Here is a 27,066-nt window from a genome sequence, read left to right as displayed (position 1 = left end):
TGGCTTTGCTTGCGTGTGCCCAAAGGGGTTGCGTGGCAACATGAATAGACGGCTTTTGCAGATGTTGGATAAGTGGCTGTTATGGCTTCAGTAAAAGGCAGCTTCGAGTGGCACGTCACTCGCTATTATAGTTGCTATACTTGTGAAGTATATACCTTGATTGCCAAGAGTCAGGTCGAGGAAAGGCGTTCTTATGAATCGAGAACCGCCTGCACAGTTCAGCCATTGTAAACATCTTTTCGCCACACTGATGAACAGGGTCTTATAAATAGGGTTATTCATTTTCGGGTTTTATATTTTTTCAAATCCAGGGATAAAAAATCGGGCGTTATTTTTCGGTTTGATAATAGGGGAGAAATCGGGTTTTTTGTGGAAACACTCCGAAATTCGGGTTTTATCACATCAAATTTAGAAAATAATAATTTATTTGATTTATCCCACTCGGTGGGTAAAAATTAGGGTTAGTTGTGGGCTACTTTCAAAAAAGTATTTCATAATTCTGTATTTATGTTTTTCGAACGTACTCCACTGAGTCTGTGGCTACAGCTATAATATTCTTACACGTCTTTCCCAGTCAGGAGAGCCTTGCCGACTACCCTGGTCACTGTGTAGCTGTTTGAAGTATTAACTCTGTCGACATCGACCAGTCAAACCTTCTTGTTTTGCTTTTTGACTACAGTAGCACAGGAGAGTGTTAATGATAGGCAATCTGGTAATGTCAGAGGATTCGTTGACGATAACAATATCACTTTAGTGGCTTGCAGATCATCACGGATTTTTGCCATGTCCTTGTCAAAAGCTTTTCAGGTATTTAATCATGTATGTGGATCAGGAGCTTCCGGACGTGCAAGCTGGGCTTCGCAAGGGCTGAGGAACTAGAGACCAGATTGCCAACCTTCGCTGCATCATGGAAAAAGCAAGAGAGTTCCAGAAACCCATCTATTGCTGCTTTATTGATTATGCGAAAGTTTTTGATTGCATAAATCACAGCAGATTGTGGCAAGCTCTCCAAGAGATGGGAGTTCCAATCCACCCCATCTGTCTCCTCAGGAACCTGTATATAGGGCAAGAGGCCATAGTCAGAACTGGGAATGTTCTTACTGATTGGTTTCCGATTGAGAAAGGAGTGAGACAAGGCTGCATACTGTCGCCTTGCCTATTTAACCTATATGCTGAGTGCATCATGAGGAAGGCTGGTCTTGACGAGTCTTCAGCTGGAGTGAAGATTGCTGGAAAACGTATCAACAACCTCAGATATGCGGACGATACCACTTTAATGGCAGAAAGTGAAGTGGAACTCAAGAGACTTCTGATGCGTGTATAAGAAGAGAGAGAAGTTTGGGCTTAAACTGAACATTGAAAAGACAAAGATCATGGCATCTGGCCCTATCAAGTCCTGGAGCATCAAGGGACAAGAAGTGGAAGCTGTGACAGATGTTCTGTTCTTGGGCTCCAAGATTACCTCGGAAGGAGACTGCAGCCATGAAATTAGGAGACGTTTGCTTCTGGGAAAGAGAGCCATGGCTAGCCTTGACCGCCTAGTAAAGAGCAGAGACATTAGTCTGTCAACCAAGATCCGTATAACTTGTGCTACGATCTTTCCTGTTGTGATGTATGGATGCGAGAGTTGGACTGTGAAGAAGGCTGACCGCCGAAGAATTGACGCGTTTGAATTGTTGTGCTGGCGGAGACTTGAGAGTTCCTTGGACTGCCACAAGATCAAATCAGTCGATATTGTCGACCATAAACCCTGACTGCTCACTGGAGGGTCAAATTCTAAAGTTAAAGCTCAGCTACTTTGGTCATCTGATGAGAAGAGAGGAGTCGCTGGAGAAAGATTTATGTTGGGAAAGGTTGAGGGTCGCCGGAGAAGGGGTAGGCAGCGAACGTGATGGTTAGATGGCATCCTCGAGGCGCTCCAGAGGAAGTTATGTGATGTTAAGAAGATAGTGAGAGACCGGAAAGCGTGGCGTGATATGGTCCATAGGGTCTCGAAGAGTCGGACACGACTGAACGACTCACTGAGCTGAACTGAATCCGAAGTTATTTTGCTGTGGACATGGATTTATTGGCCTTGCAGTATTTGCATATGAAACCCCCCATAGGTCCGTCCACGCGGTGCATGCTGATTCTACTGCACACCAGGGCCCAAACAAACTCATTAATCACGCCATTCACTTCATTTTCTTTCGCACGCTGCCTACAATAACATCGAAGAGCATCGGCCAAGATGTTCCCGCTTTTTAAGCTTCCTGGACCACCCTCTTCAACTTCTTATGATGGAATGATGCAAGATGTTCACGAATTTGGCCATGGGGGCTTCTTTCTTCACTGGATCAGTGGCCATCTCGGTGTTGCACATTATCGTGTGGCTGCCTTCAGAGTCCGCTGCCATCACTAAATCCTCGTGTTCATTGCACCAGTCATCCAGTGTCTCATTTTCTTGCAGTCTGGAATACTTGTTAGCAGCACTGCGAATGCACGTGTACATATCGCTCCTGCGTGTGTGCGAGCTGTTCACGGCTTTGTTCGGGATTTCGACGTTAGGTGGCGCCACGGGTCCTGCAGTCGACAATTGTCTCTGTCGGCTACCTAGGCCGTTTCTTGCAGGCGCACCACCCGTGAGGACAGCAGTTCTGTCGGCACAGTTGTTGCGAAAACCCGATTTTTTAGGAACATGCTCAGTGGGCAAAAACTGGATAAAATTGGGTTTTACCCGAAAACGAACAACCCTACTTATACACCACCAGTGCAGCACATATAAAAGTTTTTTTTCTCAAGTTTTGTTGACAGGAGGTGTGGCTTAAACCTAGTGCGAGGTGTACACCAGCAAATATGGTATAAGAAAGTCCGCTAATTTAAGGGGGGACCCTGATCTTAAAGGGGTCGTGAAACGAAAATGTAGCTGCCCAGTTGCAATTTTCCTTGCTTCAGTAAACATTAGGCATGCCGATTCCAAAATATCTCGTTGAAATATTGCTTCTGCATTTAATAATACCATTCTGAAATCACAGCATTTTTGCGTTCCTGAAGCGACCATGCGACCCTGTAGGCCGGAATTAGAAGTACTCGCCTACGTCATGTTTAGCCTTTTGGAAACGCAGATATAATCGCTATTTCCCATAAAATAATAGGTTCCTGTAAAAGTTAGCAAATAATAATACAGTATATCAATTATTCGCTCACGCAAACGCATTTCTTCAACAATCTGTACCAGGGCAACCAGGGCAATCCTCGTTACTGTCACGTGACGTGCTGTCGGCGGCGGCGGCGGAGGAGAACGGGTGGTGTCTGCTTCTCGCTACGCTCTGGAAAAGAGCGAGAGGTGACGCTCAAGTTCAGGTTTTCGGTAACGACGACTATACCTCGCTCCGCCGGGTACTCCAAATGACAATGGTTCCAATCTTATTTGTTGTTATTGTTTTCTTTTTTTGTGTGTGTGAACATTCGTGATGGAGCACAACGTCTTGAGCAGTCTCATACCACCGGTACAACTTGGTTGTGCGGCCGCTGCTGTAATTATTTTTTTATTCTTGGCGTCATTAAAGATACGATGTAAATACGGTTTCAAGTCAAAGAAATCGACAAGTGTGTTCAATCCGAGTGGTGGGTGGAGTGTTTCAGGAGCGGGCGCCGCGGTGCGTACACGTGCATTAATTGCTCGCCTCCGCGCTGCATCATTGAGAATAGCATGTCGAGCTTTGCTTCCTTTATTTCGGCTGGATGACCTGAACTATGACACTACACGGAAAGCCGGAAACAGAAAAAAAAAAAAGGTTGGTACAATGTACCTGGGTGGCCATTTCACCCAACGCGTTGTCGCAGCTTTGCTCCCCCACCTTCCCGTTGCCTCGATCTTTCGTAACCTTTCTAAAAAAAAAAAATAATAAATAAAAAAATAAGAAGGAAGCATACTTCCTACAACGTCTACAGTGCTCAGACTGCGACTATTGTTCCTGACAACGTTAGGTTCTGGGTTTAGGTGTGTTGTGCTGGTTCGAGTGCTCGCTATGCCAACCGTGTGCGTCGCGAGGTTGTAGCACGGCTTCTCTGAGTGGAAGCAACGTTCGCTTTCACAAGTTTTGGCATACCGATTGGGTCATGTGTTCGTACTACTTTCTACTGGAAGTCCTAAATGAACCTCGGCGTCATTCGAAGCCTCGGCATGGACCGGAAACGAAGAAAGCTCACCTCAAACGATGCGTCGTACCGACGCAAAACCGCTGGCCCAGTGCATTGGTAAAAAAAGTGTAGGTCGTGTGATAAAGGCAGTAAAAGTAGTTGCGATTTGTAGCCTTACAGATATGCCTATTTGAGAACTACTCGACTCGCAGAAGCCACCAGTTCTATTTGAGTGTTTCTTGCCAGACTGCCCTCATAGCACTAATATGCGCATTTTGGATTTTTTTTTTTATTTTGAACGATACCGTGAGGCCAGCAGAACAGGTGCCCCTACCAGCATATCGTACCACCCAGAACAGGCCCCTTGGTTCCACTTTGATCACATTCTTTCCACAGCACTCATCTAGTCCCATAGAACCTGATGAAGACTCCAAAGAGGAGGATCATGTTGAGCAGAGATCAGAAACCTTCACATCATTTAAATGACATTTCTAGGGTAAAAATTGTTCACCTCAAAAAGCTCATACTCCCCATGTCCTTGGATCACAATGGTGTGATTACCAGATCAACCATGCAGGAGAAATGCATTCACGCAAGTGTTATTGATTGGAAAGGCGAATAGATTGGCTTAAAAGTTTAATATCTGACCTGCTACTCTGTACAGGGAAAGAGAAAGAGAAGAACAAAGAGGGTCGTGACTTGATTAAAATATATACAGGAATAGTAACTTGCACAACAGTCACGAGTCAAGTCCTGTGTCATGCAAGAAGCAGCAGAAAGCCTGCACTGCCAGTAGAGCTTTCCATTTCTGGCCAACCGGCCAATAAGTCCTCTGAGAGAGGCCTGTTGCCAAAACAATTCAAAGTAACTCGAGTTATTGTTTTGCACGCATATACTGGGACACACCACTAGTACACGCTCCACAGTCTCCGTAATGTCACATGCGGAACATTCTGGGCAGTCTGCCTGTCCAATTAAGTATAAATATTTGTGTGTGAGACCACATTTAGATGCAGTCTATGGAGAAAGCATGTATAATGGCATATAATTGGCAAGTGGGTATGGATCCACTAAAGCACTACCTTGTGTCCTTGAGCACAAGTAGATATAAGGAACTAAGTGATGTGTAGTGCCAAAGGCCAAAGGCTGGTAAGGGTGTGGTGTTGAAAACTTCCAAAAATTTGTAATGCAGGCTTTGAAACTGTGAATGCACACCACTTCTGAAGTGGTTTCCCACAGATGTGGAAAGCCTCTTACCAAGGGGTCACAAGCTGAGCAGCGGTTTGTGGAGAATTATGCCCTAAAAAAAAAAAAAAATGAGTCATGTTCTGAGCGGCATCACCACAATTGTAGGTGACGCTTGTGGTGATACAGATCTGTGTATACATGGATAGAGTTGTAATATTCTCACCAGATGTATGTCAGATTAAGTTGCTTGAACCTTCTAATTGGTACCATGGATTACTTCAGTATCCCGAGAACATGCAAACACACCAAAGGTTGAGGCATTACACGTAGAGGTTGGGTGGGGTGGTATGGGAAGTCGTAGTGTGATAGCATTTGTAATTAATGACAGCGGAGTGTACGTGGAAAACTGCTGTTCAGCTGCTCATCATCAGTGGGTGGCAACGGTGTTTTGCAAGCAGTTGTAAATACACACAAAGTGGTTCGTGTGACAATTATGTAGATATTGGGCAGGCACGTGACATTCTGAAGTAACAGCGCAAAACGTGGATGGGAGTACAAGACGAGAAGACGACACAATGTCTCGTCTTCTCGTCTTGTGCTCCTGTCCACATTTTGCGCTGTTACCTTAGGATGAAAAACCAACAAACCCAACCTGCTATTCTGGCTAACATGCCATTGTTTGAGGTGCATTGCGGCAGCCAAGGTTTATCCCAAGCACCTGCACTTCTAGGTACATGCTAAAGAATACTGGCAGTGGTGCTCATATGGGTGTGTACCATTTTCCTGGCTCGGGCGATCAGATTGCAAGCGTGCTAGCACACACAGCCCAAAGCACATGTAGCAGAAGTTTGGACTGTCGAACCGCAAAGTCTTCAGTTCAATTCCTTCCCTTATAGTTTTCAATTTGTATGAGTATCATACAGTCTGTGCTTGTATGGTTAAATTGCGAAGGTGTACATATCACCTGCTTTCCTGACCAACCTCACTCTGCATAAGTATTCACCAAGCAGTTTTCGTTCCATCAAAGGGCTTTCACAATATTCAACGACACAAGCAGCTACTCAGACAGCATCAGTGTAGCATTCCTGGAGCTTCGCAAATCTGTGGTTACATTGTTTACTAGCAAAACATGCACGGTATGTAGATATGTGCACTAGGACGCATAAGATGCCGTGACAATGTGGGCTGCCCTTACGTCTACAGCTGCCCTTTAATCCTATTACATTCTAGCCTGCAGTGAATTCAGCAGCAAAAAATTTCACAATTAAATCTTCCCAACTTTATATTTCCAGACTTGACCCCAGCACCGACGAAGTTCATTGTATTACCAGCATTTTGGTGGCATATTCAACCAGCAGGCCAATTAACTCAACGTCATGCAGGTTCTAGTGCAGATGTTTCCATGCAAACTATGGGTATCATGAACGAAGGAGGCTTTACTATACATACCTTTTCAGCACGCTGTTTTATGACTGGTTAAAGTCTGGTACATTTCAAAGTATAAGGCACATATTATTGTATGCATGTCTACAGATTGCAGATTATGTTGGCTTGCTTCTGAATGAGACTGCAAAATGCTGCAAACAGTGGCCACCTTTCAAAGCAGCTTTTGCAGAAAACCGTTTGATTTTTCTATTCCCCATGAGCCACTATTTTTCGAGGCCGTGTAAAGGTGAACGCAGCAACTAGAAAATCTAGGTTTGTCAGTGCCACAAAGACCACCACTTTGTAGTACATTTGGGCATTATCTAATGGTATGTACCAAATGAGTGTTAAAGAGAGACATGTTGCTTTCAAAATAATTTATTGGTTGGCCTCAGGTTTATCAGTGCATACAAAATTTTTAGGCTAGAAGGAAGTTGACCTAGAGCAAGACATCTTTTATTCATGCTTCTTCGCTGTCTTCCTCTCTCCTAAATATACAAATGTGTATATACAGCTTCACAATCATGATGTGTTGAGGTCAGTGCTAAATAAAAAAAAATGCATCCGGCAAAGGTATAGTTAGAGATTGAGTACACAAAATTCATTCTAAGTGAGCCTATATATGTCTTGTAGATTCCAAGGGAAGGCAAGTATAGCAGGGGGCAGCAGAAACTTAGGCAGGCAGGTGAGATTAAAAAGTTTGCGGGGATCAGATGGATGCAGCTGACAGAGGATCGGGTTATTAGGATAGATATGGGAGAGGCATTTATACAAGCAGGTATATACACAACTGCACAATTATGGTGCATTTGCGGTCAGTGCTTAAAAAGATTCCATCCATCAAAGGTATAGGTGGGGAGTGAGTACACAAAATTCATTCTAAGTGAGCCTATATATGTCTTGTAGATTCCAAGGGAAGGCAAGCGTAGCAGGGGGCGGCAGAAATTCGGGCAGACAGATGAGATTAGGAAGTCTGTGGGGATCATATGGATGCAGCTGACAGAGGATCGGGTTATTTGAATGGTTATGGGAGAGGCATCTATTATGATGCCTCCCCCATTATAATGTATCTGCGGTCAGTTCCAAAGAAAGAATAATTCTACCCGTCAAAGGTAAAGGAAGGGAGCGAGTACACAAAATTCATTCTAAGTGAGCCTATATATGCCTTTTAGATTCCAAGGGAAGGAAAGTGTAGCAGGGGGCGGCAGAAACTCGGGCAAGCAGATGAAATTAGGAAGTTTGCGAGAATCATGCAACTGGGTTATTCGGATGGATATGGGAGAGGCATTTGCCCAGCAGTGGGTGCAGTCAGGCCAGTGATATCAACAAGACTAACAACTGGATGAGTTGGTACTGATTAATCTTAAAACCAGCCAGAAAACGAAACACGTGAGAGGAGCACAAGACAAAGTTTGACTAACAACTGAAATGTTACTGAAGGAAAGAGGCAAAAGAAGATTCGCACAGAAATGCACGTGCACGAAAAACCCCCAAAGCAGTGACAGCGTGGAAAGCAGAGAGGGTCTAAAAAATCATCTAAAAAAAGCAAATTCCTTATGGTCAAGAACCACTCGTTACAAAAGGGAAGCCACAGATCCAAATCCAAAGGCACACTAGACTGCAAAGGCTAAGGACGTGTGTGTGGCTGAGAAATCAGTCAACAGTCTTTTAGGGCCTTTTTCACATGTGCATCTCTGTGCAAGTCTTCTTTTGCCTCTATCCTTTAGTAAAATTCCAGTTATTAGACCAGCTGTCCTGCAATTCTCTCTTCTCATGTTTTCTGGCTTGTTTCAGAATGAATAAGGTGATGACTCTACAAACCTTGTGCAAACTGGAAACCAGTGTAACTGTCAGATGGAAACCTTTCCCTTATTTGGCTTGCATCACAAATAGGGAGGACTTTACTGTGATGTCTGCCGAGGCATCCCCAAAGCCAGTGCGCAAGCTGGCTGTAGCAGATGTAGCGGTGCCTCCTGTTGACAAGAGAAAAAGCAATATTCAATTTTCAGCATAGCAAAATGAAAATATTGTTTAGGTCGTTTACAAATTTGAAAGTTACTCATGCATCTGTACAATTAATTCCCGTCTAACAGAAGCTGTACAGTGTAACTTTCACTGTAAATTTATTCTCCCTGGAAGTATGGCAAACTTTGAATTCTGCTGCAGGTGACAGAGAGAATGAGACCCACCCAATGTTAGAACTCCAGTGCAATTACAATTTGCTACTGCAGCAAAATAATGCCTGAAGGCAATGCAGCTTTTGACTGACAAAACCTGGTAGTCGTCTTACACCCTCTATACTAGTGTTGTGGCCGATGTCAATGTCCACGCTGATATCATCCGCATAGCACGAAGATGTCAAGTATGCGACTTATGCATTCAGCAGCTCTGTGCATGGAGTCATTCTATTCGAAGGAGCCATAAACTACAAGTCCACTTCTGTCAATGGCTCTCAGTTCTTTTCCCACAACACGCCACGTGCCAAACTTTCTGCAAGTGCCCCAAAACTACTCTATAACTTCATTTGCTAACTGTAAAATTTCCAACGCTTACTCAAGCTGTGGACGTTTTGGTGTACTGGCCTTTGGAAGAACGTTTTTTTTTTTTTTGGTTGTCACATTTCAGCACATGTAAAATGTCAGTGTCAAAGCATTTTGGAGAGGTTTACTGTGTGGAGGTGTTGATGATGGTATCAGTGAAGTCAGACAATTTTTTTAATTATATTTGCACACTATACAACACTCACCTAATGCAAGTGGGTTAAAAAAAACTAGCAAATAACACTTTGAGTGCTGGTATAGTGATTGTTCTGGCAGCAAGTGGGGACAGGCTATAACAAGAGTTGTTGGGCTAGTTAGTGATCGTCTGCAGACGCCAGTCCTGCTCTGTGTGTTTTTCTCTTCTGTGTCGTATTTTAGTGCATTTTCCCATGGCTTCTGCAGGAGACAGGCTACTTCACTGCATGCAATTTTACTTAGCACAGAGTCCTCCGAAATGAGATTGCTTTTGTACTTATTTACTGCATTTCTTGTGTCATTCCTTATGTATTCATGTTTTGAAGTGCTGCACTTGTTGAAGGTCATACCTGGCTAATAAAACAAGCAAATGTGTCCGGACAGCGTTTTTTTTTTTTTTTTTTTTTTTTGCGGTTACTTCACAACAATGTGCATGCCCTTTCCATTTAGCAAGTTCACACTATCAGATGATGCGTGTTTTCTCATTTACTCGTGCATGGAATTAAGCAAACTAGTAATTTGCATGATGAAACGTCATGCTCATGCGCACCTTCTACGAAAACAAGAAAAATATGAAAACCAGCGATGCTGTGTTCGCGCTAACGTGGCGCAATATCGACACTGTAGACAGTGTAGATGATCGCAAGTAAGTAACGTTAAAGGGGAAGCTTTCTTTTATTAAAACTGCCTTCCGCAACAGATTTCATTACAGCATTTCTTGCTCGAGAAAATGAAAAACAGGTGGCCGCTTGTTCAAGTTATGTCGCTTTTCGCTCAAGGTTCTTACCGTGTGTTCTCGACTAGCAGTCCATGATCAAGAAGCATTTGGAGTAAATGCGGATGATCTGTAACACCCAGACGGCTGCTTCAACTACGTAGTCGCCACCGGGATCTCGCCAGATGCTCTCAAGAGCAGTCGGCATCGGCACGCACCGCCCGCAGCTGCACCTGTTCGAAAGCTTCGGTTAGCGATTGCGCACTCTCGCAACGGTCAAACGTAGGCTAGGCTGCAAGACTCGCACATACCTACCAATGCGTAGTTCTGAAACGGCTGGGATCGGGAGGCTGACGGTGGGGGCTTCTGCAAGCCGGAGTTGTGCCGCGGTTACCGCGGCCTCTCGACACAAGTGTTACTGTACCGGTCGCTCGCAGGCTCCATCTTCGCCGACCTGGCACCCGAAAAGTTGCCTCGGCGTAAGGCTCAAAGCCCACGATGTAACCATGTTTTAACAGTAGCGACTATATTCTAGTTCACTATAGCAGCACAGCGACGCTGGAACCCACGGAGGAACCTGCGCGTCGGCCATATTAAAAAACCCTGTGTGAGCGTAGAGTAGGGAACAATTAAAACCTCTAAAATACACCGAGCTCGGTCAACTTTGGCTCAGCAGGCTCCGGCAACGGGAGCTTCTCATTGGCTTAGCGCTATGACGTATCTGTTGAGTTGAGGAGGACGCGCGCAAGGAAACCGAAATTCTGTTTTTGTCGCTATTAAATCAACGCGGGTGATGAAACGAATCGAGGTATATTATATGATGCAGGACAAGGATTCCATTTAACCAAGCCGTGCAAAATTTCCGGAAAACGTTTCACGACCCCTTTAAGACAATACAGTCGAACCCGGTTATATCGAACCCGGATATATCAAATTTTGGTTATATCAAACTCACGAAATATCCCCTTGAAAATCCCATGTAAAAGTATAGGAAAGCCGCGTCATATATCGAACTCAATTTCACCGGTCGTTCGATATATCGAACTCCGCACCACGCACTGGAAAGCGTGCCTTCCCCAAAGACGATCACATCACCCTTGGCTGTTTGCCTCGTGACGTTTTCAAGCCACGCGCGGAAGGAATGAGAGGGCGACAGCTGGTCTTGGCAGCGCCGCTCCCATTCCCCAAAGGCGCGCGCATCTGCAGTTGTCGTTTCCCGCGCGCCAACACATGACGTTTGCAAGCCATGTGTGTGGGTGTGCCCATTCTTTTGCCGAGCTATCTCTCTCCTTCAGCACGCGCAACGCATGCGCCAAGCCAGCTCAGCCCGTTTTCAGCCAGACGTCCGACGCTTTCTCCAGCGTGTGTTGCGTACCCTCTTCGTGCGGCGGCGCGGTGGCGGACGTGGTTATGGCGCCCGCAGATGGTAAGAAGCGGCAGCTGTTTTTTTTTGTTTTTTTTTTTTGTTTGCGAGAGTCATCTTTTCTTATCGTTGTGCTGTACGCACGGCGTAGCGTAAGATATGGCGGCTGCGGACATTAAGAAGTGGCAGGTTTTTTTTCTTTTTTTTTTTTGCGGGGCTGTTTATTATTATTATTTTTTTTTATCGTTTATCCTTGCATGTATGAATCAGCGAAAGCATGCGGTCAGCTGCTGCGATCATGACGCTCGCCCCAAGCTCCAAGTGCGGCGTGATAAATCGAACCAGGTTTGTGCAATCAAGCCATCACGGGCACTCTGCCAAGTTCGCGCCCTGCCACCGCAGGAACTATCAAAAGATAAACGCGCCCTGACGTTATCGCGGCGCAGCATCTTGGCACGCTGCCAATGAGCTGTGGATGAGACGACCGAAACGGACTGACGCGCGCCATCTACATGCAAGTGAAAATGCTCGTGATTTCTGCCGCCGCAGCGACACAGAAACCTTGTTTTGAGCTGCCGCGGTGGCTCGAGCGGTGAGAGGGACGCAGTTCTAACAAGTTTGAAAGTTTTCGCTCTGTCGCTGCCGCTCGTCGCTGAGATCGCTCAGTCGCTTGCATGTGAGCGAGCTGGCCTTAACGCATTTTTTTTTTTTTTCAAATTCTCGGGTGCAAAAGTGGAGGGTGGGTTCACTATGTGTGGGTTGATTATGCGACAAATACAGTATCTTTTTTCGCATCATAAGTGCCGTCACAAGCCGATTTCTGTCTATCGAATTATCGAGATATCGAACTATTTCGCGATCGCGTTCGAGTTTGATATATCCGGGTTTGACTGTATTTTTTATTTAATGGTAGATTTTGATGAAAGTTGCACTATTTATGCAGCTTTTTGTGCTGATTTCAAATATGCACATTAATTTGATTTAAGCCATTTAGTTCTGAAGATATTGAACACTTTATGGTCTTTGTTTGGAGGTGAGCTGTCAGTAGAACTACAGGAGTTACAATGAAAACTGATGTATCAAATCAATTTAGAACACACAGAGAATGCAAAAATCAAGATTGAATGTCTTGGTCCCATTTTAACCAAAGTGACAGCTTGTCAAAGTTCAGAGACCAAAAAGCCACCTTGACACTCCAGAAAACATGCAAGTTTTAAAAACTTTCCTCATTAAATACCACAAATTCGTTTGTATTGTCACGAAGACAGGGATTTATGGGTATCGGCAACGGGCAGATACACACAGTCAAGACAGAGGTTCCCGGGAAACGGTAACACGAAGACACAAGCTCAAGAGTCCACAGTCCTAGCTAGCCAAAGTGCGCGAGAGTCTAACTTCTTCATCGTTCAAGCGCTACCTCGAACCGTCAGGTGGCAATATTTTTGCACTGTACATAAGTTTACCTGTCTGGTGAAAAAGGAATTATTGCAATATGATAAGTAGAACTAGAGATATCGCACCTCTAAACATGTACCGGCCTCAGTATTTTGATTTTGAGAAGTTGATGAAAAACGTGTTGATAAATTTTTGAAGCACCAAAGCTAACAGTAACTCATTAAAGTGGGTTCTGACTAGCTTCTGATGTCAGTGCATCATTTACCATCGATATAATTCGCCCTCAAAGAATGAAATTTCCGGCGAATGGAGCGCATGGTCCGGAGGCCGCCAGCAAAATGAGTGCTTTTGCATCGTGGCCTCTGCAAAAGTTGCTGCCAAGTCCTGGCGCGCGATCGCCATTCTTACGTTCATGCTGTAAACGCAGTCGGCCTGAAACTAGTGATAAGCAACCATTGCTCGTCTTGCACCGCGCAGAATTCAGAAGAAAGTTTATTTCGACAAGATTTGGGATTCCACGCAATTGTTTTCTCTATGATCCGCGTGTCGTGGGGCGCTGCTTCGCGATTGCCGCTGTGGCTGGTCGCGGCACTGCCTCACAGGGCGATCTATCCCTGCGTTGAAAGCTGCACTTGCTCATCTGCACCATCACGATTCCGTACGCGACAGGTCGTGCCGCTCCTCGTCGCACTGAGCACGACCGGCTATGCTACGCTGTTATCAGGCCATCGCGGACTCGACGCGGAGCATCTGCGCTTCGTCATTGATTGCAGATAACCAGATGCGGCGATGCAGTGTCCCCGGCACGTTTATCTCCTCTCGCTACTTTTTTAAGGCTAATAATGAAGCGTGAATCTTAATATTGCGCATTTCGCGTTGGGGTTACAATGAGGGAGCGGCGCTAGCCGACTAGGCCTAAAGGAGAGACCTTTTCAAAATGGCGCCGGACCGTGAGCAGTCGACGCTGTCAACCAACCAAAGCTCACCATTTTGCTCACGTGTGGTTGGTGGGAGACCAATAGCAGGGCGTGTCTCACGCGATTTTGTTCCTTTGTTTCCCGCTTCGGTGGGCTCGCTCATGGTCGCCAACCGATAGGAACGGTCTGAATCGCGATCTTTCGAACGACACCAAGATTATGCCCGCGGATCGCGTATTTCTCTAACTGCGGGAGATCGAAATTCGGCACAATTTGACCTCAGTTTAAAGGGCCACACGCGCAGATTCTCGTCTTTGGAGTGCTGAACGTGCAAATTAGGCGATGCTTTTCAACGAAACTTCGGAGATAGCTGCGAAAAGATCTCAGAATCGCGAAAACAAGAAGATTGAAAAATATGATTTTCTGACCGATTTTCGGCTGCAAAGACCCGAGTCCCCCCTTAAGTGCAAGTCTGTTCCGCCATGGATAATTTAAACTATGCGCCGCTGCCGTGTCTGGGCTGTGTGGCACCCGTCACATGGCCAGAAGGTCCCTCTGATTTAGTGGCACGAGTGCAAGCAGTGCAGCACCGCCGTCCTCGTTTTTCCAGTGTCGGGTGCTTCTCGCTTTGTCAAGGGGCATCTGCATGAGTTCTCGTCTATCCTGCACTCGCTCCAGAGGAGGTGCAGAAAAAAGTGGAGCACAGCGTACATGCCACCCGACCAAGTGGAGATGGCACTGCGTATTGTTCTGCAAGGTTATCAGACAGCGTGAGCTGATAGAGGGCCTGTGCATTACTTCACTCCAGGGTCTTGTTGATGCGGGTGTCTGGCCTGCGTTCTTCCCCTTAGGTGTTTGAGACAGGCACAGGTCTCCCGGGGCTGGTGCCCTCCCCTTTTCACACAATAGTACTGTACTCCTCTTGTTCCCACTCACGTGACTTGCCATCTGCTGCCCATTAGAGTGAAAAGCAGCACTAGACGCCCGCACTGTAAAATGGCTGAACTAGCAGCTTGGGTTACGAGCTGGCCAAGACAAGTTTCCAAAGCACTTGGTGTGACCAACTGCCTACCCCTTTCCAACCCACATTGCAGGTGAACTGTGCGGTCTTTGGCATGTGGTCATAAAGCCGTCAGGTGGCGGGGACATGTCATAGCATCTCTTATGGTTTGGATCATTGGCTCAGCGGAAGCAATAAATTTTTTCTATAGGGCTGCAGTCCTGAAATGCCACTGAGATTCGGTCAGTAAGGATCCGTAACTGTTTCCCTGCACCAGGCATTCATCATCATCACCAGCCTGACTCTACCCACTGCAGGGCGAAGGCCTCTCCCATATTTCTTCAATTAATCCAGTTCTGTGCTAGGTGCATCCACTTAGCCCCCTGCGAACTTCTTAGCCTCATCTACCTACCTAACTTTCTACCACCCCCTGCTACACTTTCCTTCCCTTGGAATCCAGTTTGTTACCTTATGCGACCATCGGCTACCCTCTCTTCACAATATATGTCTTGTCCATGTCCATTTCTTCTTGATTTCCACTAAAATGTCAGTAACTTGAGTTATTTCTCTGACCCACTCTGCACGCTTCCTATCTCTTATGGTTACCCTTGCCATTTTTTGTTCCATAGCCCTCTGCATTGTCCTCAACTTAAGTAGAACCCTCTTGGTTAGCCTCCACGTTTCAGCCCCATAGGTGAGTACAGGTAAGATGCAACTGTTGTATACTTTCCTCTTGAGCGACCGGTAAGCTGCTAGTCATAATCTGCGAGTGCTTGCCAAATGCGCTCCATGCCAATCTTATTCTTCTTGTTATTTCCTTTTCATGGTCTGGATCTGTGGGTACTACCTGTTCTAAGTAGACATATTCGCTTACCACTTCCAGTGCTTCGCTACCTAACGTAAACTGCTGTTCTTTCCCGAGGCTGTTGAACATTACCTTAGTCTTCTGCATATTGATTTTCTAGCCTACCTTTCTACTTTTCCTGTCTAGGTCATCAATCATAATTTGCAGCTCATCTGAGTTACTTAGCAAGGCAATGTCATCAGCAAATTGCAGATTACTGAGGTATTCTCCATCCACCCTTATCCCTTACTGCTCCCATTCCAAGTCTCTGAATACTTCCTCTAAGCAAGCTGTGAATAGTGCTGGGGAGATCGTGTCTCCTTGCCTAACACCTTTCCTTATGGGAATTTTGTTTCTTTATGCAGAACTATGTTTGCGGTGCAGCCACTATATATATCTTCCAGCACTTTCACGTACGGCTTGTCTACCCCCTGATTGCGCAATGCCTGCATGACCGCCGAGGTTTCTACTGAGTCAAATGCTTTTTCATAATCAATGAATGCTATGTATAATGGCTCGTTATATTCTGAGCATTTTTCTATCACCTGGTTGATGGTACGGATAGATAGTAGAGTACCGTTTCCGAAAACCTGCTTGATCCTTTGTTTGATTGCATTCTGAAATTGTCCGATTCTATTAGCGATTACCTTAGTAAATACAGTCAAACCCGGATATATCGAACTCGAAGAGGATCGCAAAATAGTTCTATATATCGATACTTCGATATACAGAAATCGGCTTGAGACGCCACTTGCGATCGTGAAATATGATATGGTATTTGTCGCATAGTCAACCCACTTGCATAATGAACCCACTCCCCATTTTTGCCCCCGAGAGTTTGAAAAAAAAAAAAAAAACTTTTGGTGCCGCGTTCCTCCGTTTCGACCGTCGCATCCACAGCTCATTTATTGGCAACGCGCCAAGATGCTGCACAGCGATAACGCCATGACGTGTTTATCTTTTAACTACACTTTTCATAGATCCTGCAGTGGCAGGGAGTCAACTTGGCAGAGTGCCCACGTGATGGCTTGACTGCACAAGCCTGGTTCGATTTATTGTGCCACGCTTGGGGTGGGGCGGGCATAGTCCACTGCTACAAAATCATTCGCAAGGGCTGCAAATGCCATTTGGAGTGAACAATGCTGAAAGCCAGTGGCATGACCGCAGCTTACCACATGCTTTCGTTGATTCATAGATGCAAGAGTGAGCAACTGGAAAAAAAAAAAAAAACTGCCGCTTCTTAACATTCGCAGCCACCATAGCTTACGCTGCGCCGTACGTTCAGCCCAACAAGAACAACTTCCGCAAAAGAAAAAAAGAAAACTTGCTGCTTCTTAGCCTCCGCAGCCGCCATAGCATACGTTCAGCCAGACGGCAAGAATAAACGACTCGCAAAAAAAAAAAATGAAAAAATATCTGCCGTTTTTTAGCGTCTGCGGCCGCCTTAGCTTATGCGCGTTCAGTACGGCAACACGAGATGCTCATCGCACGCCAGCCGCCACGCGCAGAGCATTCACAACACACACTGGAGAAGCCTCTGCCACGGGCGGAGCTGGCTTGTCCGCGCATGCGTAGTGCGTGCTGCTGCGAACGAGACCGGCAAAGCGAGAGGATGGGGAGAGATAAAGCTCAGCAAAGAGGGGGCACGCCCTTGCGCTTCACTCTATCGCGTTTTTCCCCTTTCCCGAACACCATGGCTGCATTGGTTCCCTCCCATTCCTTCACACATGACTTGCAAACGTCACGTGCTAGCGCGGCAGCGATCACCGCAGATGCGTGCGCCTTTGGGGGAAGGGCGCAGCGCTGCCCTCGACCAGCCGTCGTCAAGCTGTGTCCTCTCATTCCTTCCGCGCGTGGCGTGAAAACGTTATGCGGCAAATGGACGACGTGATGAGATCGTCTTTGGGGCAGGCGCGCCATCCAATGCGTGGTGCGGAGTTCGATCAGGGGTGTGAAACTCCCTATACCTCCCAGCGGCCACGAATTAGACGCTAGCGCCGAACTCCTCATTATAGCGGGGGGGGGGGGCGCGTAGAAAAAGGACTTGACGGGGGAGGCCGTATAGCGGACCGGTCCAAAAAAAAAACGGTGCGCTGAAGGGGGTGTCGGTAGGTTGCTTCAAGCAGCATGGGTCGCGCGCTTGCGTGCGCCCGCGCTCGAGAGAACGCTCTGCTCGTGGATTTTCTACCGCATCATCGTTCTGCCGCGGCGCGACCGGCTCGCGGCAGGAACAGTGTGACAGAAAGAAAAACCACAGGCATAGCGCTCTCGAGGGCGCAGGTGCTCGCGAGCAAGCGTACCCGACTGCGGCAAGAAATAGCACAGGGAACAGCAGATATCGTTTTCCTTGTTTATTAACTGCACGTGAAACAGGAAATGAAAAGATGCGACGAGGTATCCCTCACACACACACACACACACACTTTACATAGCCCACAGTTTACAGTAGTGTTCTGTGTTCTGCGCTAACATTGTAATCTTGCATGCTTGCTTTATTACTACAAAAGAACCCAGTTTGCCGGCACTGCTTCTGTCAGCATGTGTACAGTTGACATGAAATTAAATAAATGATGCACATATTCATTCTACGCATTCCATACCATCAAAGCAATGTAGAAACATGGAGCAAATACCTGCGTTCTAGTTACCTAGTGGTTGGTATTTGATGCAAGTAATCACATGTCACTGTGCTATACATAACCAGAATGCATGAGTAAAAATTTACACTACCGTTCCTGGAAGAACCGTCTTCTTCGAAACGCATTTACGTCTCTCCACTGCACATGAAGTTAACAAGTTCGACAACACAAACCACAGCGGATATCGCCGAGTGTAATGGCCAGCACAATCAGCAGACGAGATGGGTCCATGGAACTGGAGCTGCATACAGACAAGTCTCGTCTCACAAAGGGGCGAAGAGCCAGCAGGAGTGAGATGCACAGAATAAAAGAACCGCGACGAAAAATCGCGACTTTGGCCGATAAGCCAACACACAGAGAATTCACAGCGCTAGGCTACGCAGACGACGGTTCTAATTCAAAACGAGCGGAGTCGTAACGGTTGAAGCGGTTCACGAGAGGACGAAGCAAGCCACGCAACGGAGTTGACGGCGCCGTCAGTGCGAGGAAGGGAAAAATTTAGGCACGACGGAGAAGTCCTCTCAGTTTTTCTTTCCTCCTTTCGCCCCCGCTTGTTGGGAGAATTAGACGGGACGGTAGTGCCCCTGACTTTCTGCGGCCTGGTTCGATATATCAAACAACTAGTGAAATGAGTTCGATAAATGACGCAGCTTTTCTATACTTTTACATGGGAGTTTCAAGGGGATATTCCGTAAGTTCGATATAACCAAAATTCGAAATATCCGGGTTCAACTGTACCTTATACCTAAGAGACAGTAAGCTGATTGGTCTGTAATTTTTAAGGTCCTTAGCATCCACTTTCTTATGAATGAGAATAATGTTTGCGCTCTTCCATGGTTCCGGTATCGTCGATGACACCAGGCACTGCGTATACAAGGTGGCCAGTTTTTCTTGCATATTCCCCCCCGTCCTTCAACAAATCTATAGCTATCTGATCCTCTTCTCCAACTGCTTTCCCCCTTTTCATAGTTTCCATTGCTTTCTTAACCTCGTCCTTCGTCACTGGTGGAACGTCTGACTTTTTCCCTACCGCCAATTTTAGCACGGCCCTGACTACTTTGGCTGCTGTAGAGATCAGTATAGAACTCCTCGGCTACTTTGACTTTCTTGTCCATATTCGTGATGACGTTGCCCGCTGCACCAGGCATTAAAGAGACGAAACTGCTTTGCATGCTGTTGCACTCCCACATACTCTAGAGTGGTTTCAGGGCCTTGTGAGCTATGAGATTGCCTCCCCTTGCATCACTGGTTGTCCTGGGAGACCTCGTTAAACCCTAAGATATGCAGCTCATGCTACAAAAAGTATGGATTTTTCTACTTGGTCAGTGTAACAAGCCATGGCTTGGGGCAAAGATGCTCGTGCAAAGGCCAACAGTGAGCTGTTCCGTAGCTGACTACAATATATATTATAGGATTGTTTCTGTGCTGGGGTACTGAGGTACTGAATAAATTATTGGGGCAGGGGTTGTTAGGTTTAGGTCGCGAGCGCCCGGGTAGCCTACCACTGCCACCAGTTACGTTCGTGGCTCGCGTGCTCAGCCCACCGCTGACACCAGTTGTTACGTGCGGCTCGCAGCCCCTCGGTAGCGTTGGCCTGGCGGCTCGGTGGATGGCGGACGACATCAACGGTCCCAGCAAGGACGAGGCGTCTTCTAACGAAACAACCTTTACTAAAACATCATGAAAGAACCGGCAGAGAAGCTGACCCGGAGAGAATACAGACACTCTCACACAGCTGGTGTCTAGCGTCGTGTCAACGGCGTGTCAAAGTAGTCTCTAACTCAGCGGAGTCGGCCGCTGCTTCTTATAGGTTTTCCAGTTCACAGGGAAAGGGTAAACCCTCACAGGAAAGGGAGAGCCAAACACGTTTGTACACGACGGGTTGACTGATTCGCAGGTGGTCCAACCTCATCTCCTCCACCTCCTGCAGACTGGCGAGGGCGGCGCAGTCTCTCACGAGCTCCAGGCTTGGCCGGCGTTTGCACACACACGCACGCACACACATTTGGCGCGTGGCAGGATCACGTTGTGACTTGTCCGCGGGAGGAAGAGTTGCGCGGCCGATGAACGGCGCCGAAATGGCCGATCCGCTCGCGGTTCTGCCTGTTGCTATGCGGTGGCCGCGTCAGCTGTCCCACTTGTCGATGGAGAAACGTAACAGGGTGAAACTGCTGCGTCAAATGCCAAATTGTACAAAATTATGTTTTGTTCACTCTAATGCTGTGCGTACGTTAAAAGTTTATTGCAAAACTTTGGCTAAAGCGAACTCCTTCCACAACAGCATCACACTAAATAGCTCTGCAGAAATGTCCGGAATTTCACAGTTGCTTCTGAACAGAATCTGCTCTTCGGTTGAGTTATACTATGCATGCCTTATAAATGAACCTGTACACTCTTCATGTGACTGATTGCCAGTGCCGTGCTCCACACTGTGGGGTGCAGCACCACGCACATTTCATTGTTGTGCCACGACACAGTTGACAGTTGGTTTTGAACAGGTGCCAGTGCTCTGTTTCAATCAACATGATACGAGGCGCGCACGGCAACTGATCGCAGGTGATTGAAACTGCTGTACATGTGCACTCTTGTGGTGTATTCACAGTGAATGCCTTCACCCTGCATAATTATCATCCATTGTACTCATTAAAAGTGTTTTTAAACAGTGTTCATGAGTGTATTGTGCACAACAAATCAACCGACACCTCCTTCACATGGCTGGCTGCACGCAGCATATGTGTAAGAATGGCCATGCTTGGCCTTGCATCAAGTGAGAGGAGGCTGCCATTAAGCAGCGGTTATTTCTTGAGATAGCTCTTAAATTTTCAAGCTCGGCTCATAGCACAGACGTTTGATGAACTACCAAGTTCCTTGGCTTCACAGGTTCTCAAGTTGGAGTATATCAAAATGTTTTACATCGGTCCCTTGGGGCCAGCCTGGAAGAGGTACTGGCACTGTGAAATTTATCCTGTGAAATGTATCCCTGTATAGTAACCTCAGGGCAATAGAAAGCCATTTTTCTGAATTTTCTTGCTGAAGAATTTGAGCATGTCCCCAAATTTAGTGCTACTAATTAGACCTATGTTAACCAAATTGTAATTCAAGACAATATCTAGAAAAAAGGTATAGTTTGCTCTTAGAAATTTATTTAGGTTGGGAATAAAAGAAACCTCACGAAGATCTGATGAGCAGTTCCCGAGGTACAGCTGTCCTAAGCAAGCACATAAGCAGAATACTGGTGCTGAGAAAACGGCGCTAGATTGCGAGAATGCCAGCTTTTTTTTGTCGAGATATCATAATGAAATATTTAGGGTAGACTCATAGCATGGACATATGAATAACTACTAAGTTCTGTAGAGCTTTGCAGAAGTGTCAGAAGGAGTCACATCAATCCTCTATCAACGCTTACAGCGCAAGAGCATGGGCGCCAGCATATTTGGTTATGTGGCCCTCACGCCAATGCAGGCCTAAGGGCCTTCTGGTTTCTATGTCTGCTGGCATTTGGTTACAAGACACTGTTCCTGCACTCACTGTAATCAGCGAGCTGGTAGATCATAATGAACTTTGCATGAATGCGCAGAGTATCGGTCGGGGCTGCAAAATATTTCGTCTAACTACCTAGCTGATGTTAGGGCGGTGTGGGTGGAAAGCTGCGATTTTTTTTGCAAACATTGATTGTGTGTTTTTTTTTTGCGTTTTGTGTTCCCCCAAGCCTCTTCTTTTACGTGGAATTTGCAAATGGTGCTTGCATTGTGAAGTTCGTTATGGTAATACCAGGATAGGTAACACAGGGCAAGACAAGGCCCCTGTTCTAAATTTTCTTGCCAAGTTCCATTGTAGCAGATGCTAGGATGCTGGAAAATGTCAGTGCGCTAGTTGACGCCGTGCTTCATGTTGATGGCCTTCACAGAAGGCTTCTGAGCGCTGAATGCATGTCGCATCTTCAGGCATCATGGCTAACCACTCAGCAATTGACATGCGCATGGGGAGATATAGTAAAAATGCTGATCGCAAAAAGCACAAAAGGAGCACACAAAACACGAGAGGAAAGAGCCAGAGCGGATGGCGTCCAGGGACAGTCAGCTGAGACCGTCATGTCTGTGCACAGCAGCCAGTAGCAGTTGCCTGATCCAAGAGTGCACTTAATCCATTCCAGCCTTGAATTCGAAACGCTAGAAACTCAAAAGCTGCCTTGAGGATCGCAATATGAAGTGAACTGCACCGCTGCCGCCAAAGCTGGCAAAAGAAGGTGGAATGATTCACAAAAAAAAAAAGACCAAGATGGTGGCACTCGGTTTGACGAAAGAGGAATGGTGGGCACCAAATTTCGGATATTTTTGGGGCTTACGACTATGGGGCTGCCATGGCTTGTTATATAATTTCCACTAGTTCTGTGACCAATCAGGCATTGATAACTACAGGAAGGATAGTTCATATTCCATACTACTGGACTATATCCGCTTCCAAAAATACCTTTTTTGCGATTTTGCTTTCAGAGGACGTGTCCCCCCTTAAAGAACTTCATTGATGGTCGTGAAGACCTGCTGCTGCAGTGGCCACATTGCCCTTGAGGATCAGAAAACAGTGCAGCAGCAGCGATCACTGAAACGGCTAGCCGAACCTGAATTGCATGGGACAGTTGTTCCTGCGCAGATTGTGCACACTGTGGCAGGTATGACGATCGGAAATTCGCCATTTCCGAAATAAAGCTCATTCGGATAGTTTTTGATTTGCTCCTGCTTCACACCATCCCGCAGCTCTGATTGGGCGCATACATCGAAAGTTGCTTAGGGCTTCACTTTTTTTTTATTGATGGCACTGTGTGGTTCACTACAATGCCTCACTATGCCGTGTGGTGAAGCATCTTAAAAACGCGGGGGGGCTGTTTAGGCAGAGCCATCACTTAATATCGCTGAGTAGCCCTGCGAAAAGGTAGGGAGGCTTTTACGATTTTCGAGCAGTCCTTCAGCCTTGCTGATAGTTTTCACAAAGAAACCGGGAAAAACTCGTTTTTGCTAGTGTTTCATCTCAAACGCAGACAGGTGTTATGCAGGTGTTCATCAGATAAAATTTCTTAGTGCAGACTATTTTCGGCATTTTTTTCATTCCATTCGATACCTATAACTCTAGGTTCATTTGAGCATTTTCTCTGTTCAATTGGAGGCCAAATAAATAGAACTTACTGTAGCTATGAGCAGAAAAATACGCTTAGTAGCAGTTGATGCTGTCAGCCTGCTCCAAAGTGCTCCAACCATGCTCCGAGATTGGACTTTTGCTGCTCCCCAGGCCTGCTCCAAGAAGATAATAATAATAATGGTTCACAGGAAGGGAAAGCCGCAGTATCTGTCACATTTGCTATGTGGACACCTGAACTGTGCTGTTAGGGAAGGGAGGAAGGTGGGAGTGAAAGTGGAAAGAGAGAATAGGGGAGCCGTAGTGGAGGGCTACAGAGTAATTTCGACCACCTGGGGATCTTTAGCGTGCGCTGACATCGCACAGCACACAGACGCCACTTCGTTTCGCCTCTATCGGAACGCAGCCGCCGTGGTCAGGTTCGAACCCGGGAACTCCGGCACAGTAGTCGGGCGTCTTAACACTGCATCACCCCGACGGGGCCTCCAAAAAGGTAGAACCTGCTTCCACCCCTGTTCAGGGCACCCTAGAAGGGATGGCTCCACTCTTATTATGGCCCAGTCTGTTGCTTTTCAGTGAAGCTTTAGTGTTGAGGTTATCACTCTTGTGTTATCACATTTACTTGCGTAGTGAACCCACCTCCCCAATTTTGTGAATGACTTTTTCAAGTGTCTGCTTCTCGTTGTGTGTTCCTCAGTATCTATGTTGTTTACCCCACTGCAGACCACGCAGCATGTCGATTTCGCGGCATGCTTATCTTGTGACAATAGCTTCTGCAGGAGTTGTGTACTTTATGCTCTGCAAGACACTGTGTGCCCTTAAAGGGACTATGAAATAGCTAGAAAGGCCACTGATGAATGTTTTGAATGGGTAGATTGAATTCTTCCAAGCATTCACCCAAAGTACAAATCTTTGGAACAAAGGCAGGGATTTATTATTAATTTTTAAAAACTGATGTTTTGCTTATCTTGTGATGAGAGCTTCTGCAGGAATTGTGTGCTCGATGCTCTGCTAGACATTACGTGCCCTTAAAGGGACTATGAAATGGCTAGAAAGGCCACTGATGAAAGTTTTGAATGTGTAGAACAAATTGTTACGAGCATTCACACTAAGTACAATTCCTTGGAACAAAGGCAAATGTTTATTATTGATTTTTATAAACTGCGTTTTTTTTTAATTTGCGGGCTGCTCGGTTTTCACAAGGCGATGAGAGTTGGCACTATTCTGCCATGAGAACATGTCTTAACTACAGAGAGTGACAGGCTGCCATTTGCTGCAGCCGCGAAAGCTGCTACATCATGGACATACTTCAGTAGCTGTGAAACTTGTCTGCTCGAGTGCTGCATGCACAGCATCCAGGTACCCCTGAGCTTGGTGCTTTGGTTTGCGACGTAAAACTGAGAAGGTGGTGTCATCTGACTGAAAGTGCACACCGGCACCTGAGTGCGAAAAGCGCACAAGCTGGTCCATTACTGAGGTTCAAATTAACGAACTTTCACTGTAGTACCGATTGTACACTTCAGATCGTATTTCAGGAGCAGCACATAAAATAGGCATAAACCTTCCTGTACCGATCGACTGCACAGCAATGGCGTACTGTAGTCCCGTTCGTCTTTGCAGCATCGATCATTTGTGCGGCGTATTGATAATTAAATAGAACATGCGTCAAAAAAATTTGCCCTCAGCAGCATTGCGAAAGTACACAAATTTGCACCGGTTAAATGCAGCACCGGATACCGTCTGGTTACCGCACAGATTCTGTCCACGAGCGCTACAGCCAATGCCACTTTGGTTGTCGTTAGGCCTTGTTTGTTTGGCATCGAAGCCACGGCAGACGGCATTTTGAAATCGGCCGCTTCACTGCCTATCTAGCATAGCCACTTGCGTGTTCCTGTGCACTATTCTTGCGTGTAGCTGCGGAAATCGGTGACAACCTGCGCTGCCGAACCGCGTTTGCCAAGCTGCTTTGCTGATGTTTTGTGCCGTCGATTCTGGTGCTGACAATGTGTACATGTTATGCATTGGCACTTCCTAAACGTTGTATGAAATGACTTTAAAAAACACTGCACTACCCTTTTGCTGATCTCAATTTGTAAGATTTGCGGACGAGTAATTCGTGCTCACCTGTAGTCTGATATGCAGATTTTGTAGCGATCCCTTGAAATGATCAGTCCGTGCTCACACCGGCGGTATGGGCATTCTATTAGTTATGCACCACAAGAGATGCCTCTCACTGACCATCATAAAAGTTCTCATTCTGGCTAAAAACAACAGCATGTTGTACGCGTGCAACTTGCACTCTCGTCTGCCAGCATCCACACAGAGTTGTCGCTATCGCATCAACTCCGCGAGGAGACCGGCTGCCATTGGTCAAACCGCAGAAGAAGGTACCAAAGCTACAGACACAGGAGACTGACCGGAAGTGCGAGAGAAGAAAGGGGTCTTGTAGAAAGCCATAGTCGGCAGGAGTGCATGCTAATTTGCGCTCAATGAGACGGATATGAAGGGAAGTGCTTCTCTGCAGTGGCCACTGGTGTGGACAGCAGCCTGCCTACCTGCAGGCACGCTCACGAACGACCTGGTTTGGTCGGGCTGCTGTCGCACACAATTCCGAGAGCTCAAGAAACTGCAGAAACTGGTGGCTGAGAAATACACGAGACAAGGTTGAAAGCTATGCAAGCGCAGATGATAAAGGAAAGGCAGACACTGATGAATGCTTGGGCATCGCTCGGGAAAACAGGCGCAACAACCGGAAGTCTGAGAACCAAGCATCACCCGATGATGTTTCATAGGCGAGGCGGAGTTACCGAGCTGTTTTTGGTTTTTTCTGGTGTCTTCAGGGGGAGAGAAGTGCCATTTTTATTGCTGGTATCTCCGGTGTTAATGAAGCTATCTGGAAAATTCTTGCTATGAATTGACTTGTGAGGGAGTACCTATCTCGCATCCAATTTGCCTTACCTCATTTTGGCATTTCATAGTCGCTTTAACAGGAGTGCTGGTACCAATGGCTTACTTGGCACGCTGCTGCCTGTCTGGCAGCAGTAATGTATGCTTAGCAAACTGCTGTGCACTTGAGCATCGGAAAGGATTGTAGTAGCTTGAACCAGAGCACTGTAAAACATGCTTTACACTGAAGCACTATGAAGAAAGCAGGACCTTCAGGTTGCCAGCAATTTGGTGAGCTTAAGATCAAAAACGCCTAGCCCTTCTCATATTGCAGTTAACACCTAGACATACACATACTTGCAACAGTTGTGCGAGTTCTTCAGGATTGGTGTTTAGCATGTTTGCTTTATCTCGCCTTAATAGGCCAAGGCCCTCTGCTATCACAAATTTGGATTGTGCCCTGATAACAGTAAACATGAGGTCATAGGCAATGTCGTCATCATCATGTTCTGCACTCTGTGAGGGGCGAGCTGTGGCCGTGTGTCTGTAAAGGAATCTTAGCAGTTAACACCTGTATGAATGGCTTTCCCATCCATCTGTATACTAATTTTTGTCCATTTTTATGACAAATTTTTTGCTTATGCAATCTTTTTGTGACACCATGAGATTTGTATCGCCAAGATTCTGCGGTGTTTTTGTGCTTAGGA

At 46.4% G+C, this 27,066-nt stretch overlaps 1 long non-coding RNA gene across 1 annotated transcript in view; it reads left to right on the top strand.

Moving 5' to 3' along the window:
• LOC146182946 (uncharacterized) overlaps positions 1-3,287 on the top strand; it is a 44,386-nt gene extending 41,099 nt beyond the window's left edge. The window contains exon 3 of the long non-coding RNA XR_014708447.1: positions 3,218-3,287. This is a non-coding gene — a long non-coding RNA (uncharacterized LOC146182946). The remainder of the gene's footprint in view (positions 1-3,217) is intronic.
• The last annotated feature ends 23,779 nt before the right edge of the window (positions 3,288-27,066 follow it).

Source organism: Amblyomma maculatum, chromosome 7 (assembly GCF_055883805.1).
Source record: "Amblyomma maculatum isolate TAMU_Amacu chromosome 7, ASM5588380v1, whole genome shotgun sequence".
Taxonomy (NCBI): Eukaryota; Metazoa; Arthropoda; class Arachnida; order Ixodida; family Ixodidae; genus Amblyomma; species Amblyomma maculatum.
This window is presented reverse-complemented; position numbering and strand designations above follow the sequence as displayed.